The sequence below is a fragment of the Marmota flaviventris genome, chromosome 5, assembly GCF_047511675.1.
Source record: "Marmota flaviventris isolate mMarFla1 chromosome 5, mMarFla1.hap1, whole genome shotgun sequence".
NCBI lineage: Eukaryota > Metazoa > Chordata > Mammalia > Rodentia > Sciuridae > Marmota > Marmota flaviventris.
In genome coordinates, this window is record NC_092502.1 from 57,728,466 (window position 1) to 57,736,807 (window position 8,342).

Genomic DNA, 8,342 nt, shown 5'->3' on the forward strand with positions numbered 1-8,342 from the left:
ATGCATGAGGCACTGGTTCAATCCTCAGCACCACAAAAAAATAAATAAATAAAATAAAGATATTGTGTCCATCTACAATTAAAAATAAATATTTAAAAAATACTCTCTGGTTTTCTTCCCCATTTGTTAAATGAAGTCCTATCTCATCAGGAACCTAAATAAGAAGAGTCCTTTAAAATACAATTTTCTTAGCACCCAGAGAGTCGGCAGAAATGGCTCACATAACTACAATATATTGTTTAGACAACATCTGTATAAGATTTATTGAAGAATGTATATTAAGTAAATTGCAGTTTGGATCAGAGTAAAATTTTGATAAGTAACCTAACTATCCCTTTAAATAAGAATCAGATTTTCCTACATTCACTCTATTGTAAAGAATTATGTTGGTAGAGTCAAACTCAATGGTTTAATAAAACCACTCCCTCATTGGAATGCTGAGATCAAGTTTATTAATCCTCACCAGCAGAGTTTATCTAAGCAATGGAAAAGAACTATTGTAATGATTATCTGCCATGTGGTTTTACAAAACAACTAAAGTTTAGTAACTTGCACTTTCATTGTCCTGTGATTTCAAGGACCTAAGGAATAAAATGGCTTAAAGATTAATTCACCCTAAATCATAACAATTTCCAAGATCTGGAAAATTTGGATTATAAGGACTACCAATACACACTAGGTGAACAGAACAACAGCTGTGGAAAAAAACTATTAGATCATTGCATCTACTGATCCCCCTGTGGTCCTAGAGAAGCAATTAGAGCTTTGCTTGCTCTAGTTCTGCTTCTCTATGTGCAGACAGAAACCTTTAACTCCTTGTGGTATAGCCAGGTTGGCGCTGGTGAGAGATAATGCCCATCTAGCTTGCCCACATCATTCAGACAGTGGAACCTGCTCTGGATGAGTCCTGGACTGAGACTATTGTGCACTCCGAAGTGGAGCTAAGCAGGACATATGGGAACCGTTTCCTTTGTACATTTTTCCCTTATGGAATGTAGTCACAAGCTCAATATCTCACCCATCCCTGAGAAGAAGAAGACACTTTCCACCAGAGATGATTTACTTCATCCAGCCCACAGAAGAGCCCAGCAGATTTGAGTGCAGACGACTCTCCAGTCGTATCACGACTTGGGTGTATGTTCTTGCATCAGATGACTTGAGTTATTTGCTTAAATCATGATGCTATAATGGATATAACTCTCTAAACAGAAATACAGCTTTTTTTTTTTAAGACTTTACTAGAGATTTAAGGAGGCCCCTATAGTGAAGAGGATCCTAATGTCAAAAAGAGGTTATGTAAGCCAGAAATTAATTTGGAGTAACTGAAAGAATTTATCCTCAGAAAATTAACTAATAAAAGTTGAATTGAAAAAGGTAACTTTTCTGCTCCTTCAGACAGTTTCAACAGATATGCTAGACTGAAGATAGATTTCTGACCTTGAGTCCCAAAGTACATGAATTTAAGGGCATTCTGAAATCCATTTCAAAGCTGGTAGCAGATGTCTATAGGAGAAAGCTTTGGATTTTATTTCAAACTTATAAACAACTTAGTTTTTACTATTTTAAAAATTAATATCCAAATATTTTTATATCCCAAGATAGACTATAAAATCCTTGAGTTTTGGGCTCCTGCCATTTTTTATTCTATGAAGACACAACTTTTTGGAACAGAACCTATAGCTATTTCAGTAGCCAACCTCTGAGATGGCCCCTGAAGATCCCTGCCTCCCGTTATTCACACATTTGTGTGAGCAATAGAGTAAAGATGTGACAGGATGTCATTTCTGCAATTAGATTATAAAAGACTGTAGCTCCCATTTAGGTAGATGTTCTCTCTCTCTCCCTCTCTCTCTCAGCAAGGTACCAGGTTTAAATAGCCTTCCTCAGAGAGAGATTCACATGGACGGAACCTGCCAGCCTACAAACAGCCAGTGCAGAACTGAGGCCCAGAAACAACCAGACTGAGCTTGGAAGCAGACTCCCAACCCCAGTTGAGCCTTGACAATATAGCCCAATCAACAGTTTGATACTAACCTCAATAGAGACCCTGAACTAGAGCTACCCACTTTAGCTGCTCCTAATTGCAAAATAAATTGCTGGTTTGGGGGTAACTTTGTTTCTCAGCAACAGATATAAATAGCTGATGAGTCCAATGGAATTGCCAACTTTTCAGTGTCATGGATCTAAATACTTCTGTCTAGTTAATCCTGGACCAAAACCATCTTCCTTGCTTCCTTGTGAAAACAACACAGACTTTTCTAGTTTGAGGACTCCTAATGTCAGTGGAAATTGAGCTGTGCTCATTGAATTTGCTTTAGGTTGGTTCCCTCTAGCCAGAGATACCTAATATGCCTCCACTATATGTCCATTCACTCACATGCTTAATAAGTGCCACTACTCTAGGTACCGGGGCTAGAGCAGTGAACAAAAGTAATAGAGCCTCTGGCCTCATGGCAATGATATCTAGCCTACCATCCTGTTAAGCTATTTCCTGAAGCAACAGCACTGTCCTTTTGACCTCTTCTATCAGCTACCTGGGCTTTGACTCTCCATCTATGCTCTTGCTTATGGGGACCCAGCACTAGCTTCCCACTTCAATGGAAACCTTAGACATTCTTACCATTTACAATAATGCTTAAGCAATTTCTGGTAATGATTTGGCCCACAATCAAGACAACTGTATAACTCTAGAGTTTAAAAGCATGGGCACATTCAATGGATGGAGGAATTTGCCACATCTCACTGTATTTTGTATTGCTATAACAGACTGCCCGAGTCTGAGTAATTTACTTAAAAAAAAAAAAGTTTATTTAGGCTCACAGTTCTGGAGGCTGGGAAGCTCAAGTTCAGGTGATTACAGCTGGTGAAGGTACTGTGCTGCTTCAACTATGTAGGAAAGTGGAAGGGCAAGTAAGCACATGCAAAAGAGAGTAAGCATGAGGGCTAGACTATGATAACCCACTGTCGTGGCAACTGCTCTAGTCCTTCACAGGGAAAGGCATTAATCATTCATGAGGGCTCCACCCCTATGATCCAAACACTTCCTCTAGGTTCCAAAAAAAGTTTAGAGACATACTCAAACCACAGCACCACAAATACCTTGCTTCCATACCTCCAATGAAAATTTTCACAGTGTTTCTCATACCATAAAGGTTTTTTTTGTTGTTGTTGTTTGTTTAGGTGGACACAATATCTTTATTTTATTTTTATGTGGTGTTGAGGATTGAACCCAGTGCCTCGCACATGCCAGATGGGCACACTACCACTTGATCCACATCCCCAGCTCCCGTAAAGTTTCAATATATCACATTCTATCAGATGAACAATATTCCAGATTGACATTTCCTGCTCAACATCCAACCGGATTATGAAAAATCAGTAAGATCCAAACAATTCACTTAAGTAAACATTGTCTAAAAAACACATATAATTATATTACCACTCCTCAAATGTTTTCCCCATCCACCTTGGCGTATCTTCATTCTATCACAAACTTGAAATTACTGGGAAACCCATGGTTCTGAGATCACTACAGCCAGAAAATGAATATGTTGACAAAACAATGATCACAAAAGAGTGTTTCCTGACTCTGCCCCAGTTAGCCTCAGTTTCTCCCAAGAAATATGAGGACTCTCAAGAACTGCCCCCTCTCTATTCCACAAACTGGTCTTCTTAGTGACCATTGGCTGGTGCTCCTCTTCGTCTATTCTAGTTATGAGTTGATATTTCTCCCACAGTAGACACATTGATGGTGATCAATGCCCACTAAAGGTGCAATGGCTCTTGGTGATAGCACAGCATCCTGAGCCAAAGCCTCCTTCTACTGAAGTTGCTGGTCCCCATTCCTGGCCAGGTTACTGAAATAGTTATATATTTGTACCAAGGATTAGTCGGGTATTATGGATTAATTTGATAGGGCAACCATAATTTCTCTAGTATTGGGTTCAACCTTTTCTTTCCAGGAATGAAATTTTGTTCCAAAAATTCATGAATATAACATACACCTTATCTCCCCCTCTGCAAAATTTTCAGACTTGTTTACATGACCCTAATTGTTAGGTGAGACTGGCTCAAGCTTATGCTAAAACTCTTTATTTAATAATATTCCAGGAAAACTATTTTGTGAGCCATATTAACCAGTGTATTTCCAGAATAATAGGTATGTGTTAAAGTCACCTAAAAGGCTGGGGGAAAAAAAGAGTGTACAGACCAAAAGAATTTTTTATTAGTGTATTACCATTATAAAAAACACAGTGGGAAATCTTGTTACATATTTGCACATGCATATAATATAACAGTATAATTTCTACAGACCAAAAATTTAATTCATTAATCCATCCTATCTGAATTCCTGCCTTCAACATTTCATTTCAGTTTTTAGATTTTCAATCAGAGCCACATAGTCTATTACCTTATTCATTCAAAAGATTAAATTTTAGAAAGCCTTTGAATTACAATACAATGGTAGGTTAAAGCCCATCAGGAAGAAAAAAGACAAAAAGTTTTGGTTCAGAAACTAAAATTTTTAGTTGCTAGAAATGAAACCAGTTAGTTGATGTTACATTCATTTCTGAATGTAAAACAACAAAGATGTTCCCTTTTTTGTGACTCAGAGAATAAAGGGGGCTTCATAGATTACATTGTACAAGAAAATTTTGTTTTATAAAAAGATAAATTTTGATTTAAATATGCTGAGAGATCAGATAAATTCATTAAAATAATTAGTCAAAATAGATCCTAGAGCTATGAAAAAGGAAACTGTGGGAACAGATTCAAAATGGAGGTGAATATGGTATTTCAACTGGACTAAAAATAAATAAACATAAAAATCGGAGATGTATCCTCGTCTTACAATATGTGACAAGTGGAGTAGAAGACCAATTCTGCATTTTCTTTTCCAATAGTTCTTGAAAGGATCATCTACAATATGTATGTCATAATAACCTGAATTTTAGCTTTTTCAAAACTAGTCCTAGGTTCAGAAGATTTCCTAGTTGGCAAACATATATATTCATTTTAGAAAATGAAATGATAAATATATCTGGAAGTATAGGAAAATAGAAATTTTTAAAAAATTTAAAAAAATAAATGGCAGAAATTTGTAAAGCCTTTACATTGATTATTTCATGTAAGGGGAAGGATAGTTTTGCTTTCTTCTTTATACCTTTCATAATTACACAATGTATTAATAACAAATAGATTTTGCATTGGAAGGACTTAAAAAAAAAAAAAAGGAGAGGGAAGAAGATACCTGCCCAGGCCCTGTTTGCTCTTGTTTTGCTTTGGTGGGACACTGCACTAATAATGACTTCAGTTTGTTTACTTATTCGGGTGATGGTGCTATAGATCCCTGTATGTAAAATGGCACATACCTAGGGGCCAGGGATGACCATGTGGAGTGTTCGCTTGATCTTGTACATTAAATGTCACAACAACCAATAGTTGGTGTTCTTAATCATTAGTGGAGAGTAATAATTTCCTTTAGAATTTAGTGAGAAAAGTGTCACTTTAAATCTGATTCCTAAAACACAGAAGTTCAAAATGCCGGAAAGACGATGGTGAGTGGAAAGTGATATCCAAAGGCAGTAAATATCTCCTCCAGAACATGGAGTTTAGGGTAGGTTTTTCTGTGACTAAAGATTAATATATTCTTTTTTCAGAATACTTTCATTTTTATATTGTACCTATGAACCATGAGTTCAGAATACAGCCTCATGGTTCACTAGTCTGATTTCCCTGGCTCCAAACAGAAAGGAAAAAATGCACCCATTGAATGCCTCTGAAAAGACGAAGAAAAAAATCTGTAAATGCAGGCATGTTCTACATAAATTTAAATAATAGGATATAAGAGCAGAGAAGGTATAGGATTATTTCAACACTGTCCAGACATTAAGGAAAGCCAATTTGCAATTATGTGATTAATACAAGAGCCAGTGGTAACAAGCAATGTATTCTTATTTCAAACATCTTTGCTACAAATTACTGTTAAAAGCTTCTCCTTTTTCTCTTTGTCTTTTGATTGCATAGGGATGATTTAGGTAATTGCACAGTAACTGCAGACTGCTGCATGTTATTTCATGCAAGCCATTTAGCAACTCTGCCAGGAAACTCTTTTAATTATAAGATAGAAGAGCTTGCATTACCAGCTGCTTTCTCTCTGGTTAACTTTGACCTATTGGCTCATTTCTGAAGCTCCTATTTGTCCCAGGTTTGCTTCACCATCTGCTGAGGACTATACTGCCTCTCATCAAATGCTCTTACAGCAGGGACTCTCTTGTCAGTCTCTCCATATGAGGTACAAAGGGCTTGGCTGCAATTGCAACTTGAATCCACGTGGTTTTGGTTAGCAACACTTGTAAGATTCTGCTCATCTTGGATTCTATGAAGAAAGTGGAAAGTATAATTGTTGATGACTCAGCCCACAATGAGGAATAAATTGAGCTTCCTTAGCTAATTTAGGCAAATATATGCATGCATACATATATTTACTGTTAGTAATGAACAGTTATTCCTTTTCAGCATTCTTTCTAATTTTCCCTCATTAGAGATTGATGATTCATTTGGCCATTTATACTAAGAATCATACAGCCACGGTGGTCCTTCTTACTTCATCATCCTGGTTTCTATGTCATCTGCTGATATTTCTCTTTTTTTATGTAGCTCCACTTCCTACCTTAGTTTGTGTCAGAGCTATTACTTCCTTTTAACAAGGTTGACAGGCTAATTTGCAGTGCATATTCAGTGTCTTTGATGGTAATTGCTCAAAATCCAATTTCCAAATACACATAACGAATTGTATTTATGGCCCTACCTATTGTCATTTGCCGTGGAATCTGTACTGAAACAGAGGAGGACGTCCTTCTTTCCCAAGTCCTCTTAAAAATGCTTGCTTCTGTAATGATTCCCCCCCATCTCTGGCGCCCTAGCTTTTGATACTATGAGAATGACTGGACTTCTAGGCTGAATGCTACTGTGAAGGAGAAACCAGATCCTGTTTTGCAGAAATTGGATCACCTTATCCAGTATTTTCCTTGCTACATCTACTGGAGGCCTGATGCTTAACTCTCTCATGACCACAGATCTGTAGACTACCACTGTTAGGTCTAAAAGAATCATGATCTTTTGTGTTCCTGACCCTCAACCCAGGAAGCTGGGTAGTATGGTCAGTGACAGAAAGTGTAAGTGGAATCTATAGGTCAATATTAGCAAAATTCGGGTCTAGGGTTGTAGCTCAGTGGTAGAGCACTCACCTCATGTGTGTGAGGCACTGGATTCAATTCTCAGCACCACATGCAAATAAAATATTGTGTTCATCTACAACTAAATGAAAAAAAATTAAAAATTAGCAAAATTCTATCTTATCTAAAATTACATTCTGAAAGTTTATCAGGTTGAAATATTTCTCTCTAGAGAGAAATATCAATGTGGCTTCTCTGTACTCCAAAAGGGTCAATACTTTCACCCAACCACCACCCAGGGGTTGAACCCAGAGTCTGGTGCATGCCAAGTACATACTCTACCACACAGCATAAGCTTTTTTCTTTCCTTTTTTTAAAGTTTTTACTGTTTATAAATCCTTATGAAAAATTCACACAATCACCACGTCAGGTAAATTCATTGCAGAATCTTTACTCACCTAGCTTTTTGCCAGCACCAACATTTGCCTTCGCAGTCCCCCTGACTTTGTTCATTCTGTTCTTGCGTTCCTTACACTGTTCTCTTGAGGTCTTTTTCTTTTCATACAGGCCATGTCTTGCCAGTTTATGTTTGGGTTCATTTTTCTTTGCATAAGCCAAGGAATCATAAATCATGCCAAAGCCAGCTGTCTTGCCACCTCCAAGATGGGTTCTGAATTCAAACACAAAGATGATATCTGATGTGGTCTTGTACATTTGTCTGATTTTTCTGGAATTTCTGTCTTAGATATTGTTGCTTTCCCAGGGTGAAGAACATCAATGACCATTTTTTTCCTCTGAAGTAGTTGGTTGGTTATGAACTTCCTGGTCAGATAGTTACTGTGTCATTCATGATGTCGGTCAATCCTCAAAAAGTCAGGGAGGAAAAAGCTCCACAGGCTTTTTTTTTTTTTTTGAGCAAAAGGAATGAGGCAGTTTATTGATTTGCTGGCAAAGGAGAAACACTGGGTTTCTCCTGTACCAGAGGCTCCACAGGCTTTTGATGGTATCAAAACCTTAAATATGGTATCATACCTTAAATATGAATGCAAATGGGATTAACTTTAAAATGTTCATCATGTGGAAGAAAGAAAGATACAAAATGCCAAAAACAAAAGTTTTTTTAAAAGTCCATCATGTAACTGACCTTGGATATGGACATAATGA

At 37.2% G+C, this 8,342-nt stretch overlaps 1 pseudogene; it reads right to left on the bottom strand.

The window, feature by feature from the left end:
• Nucleotides 1–7,628: 7,628 nt before the first annotated feature.
• On the bottom strand, nt 7,629–8,028 carry LOC114103624 (small ribosomal subunit protein eS24 pseudogene; annotated as a pseudogene).
• Between the last annotated feature and the right edge of the window lie 314 nt (nt 8,029–8,342).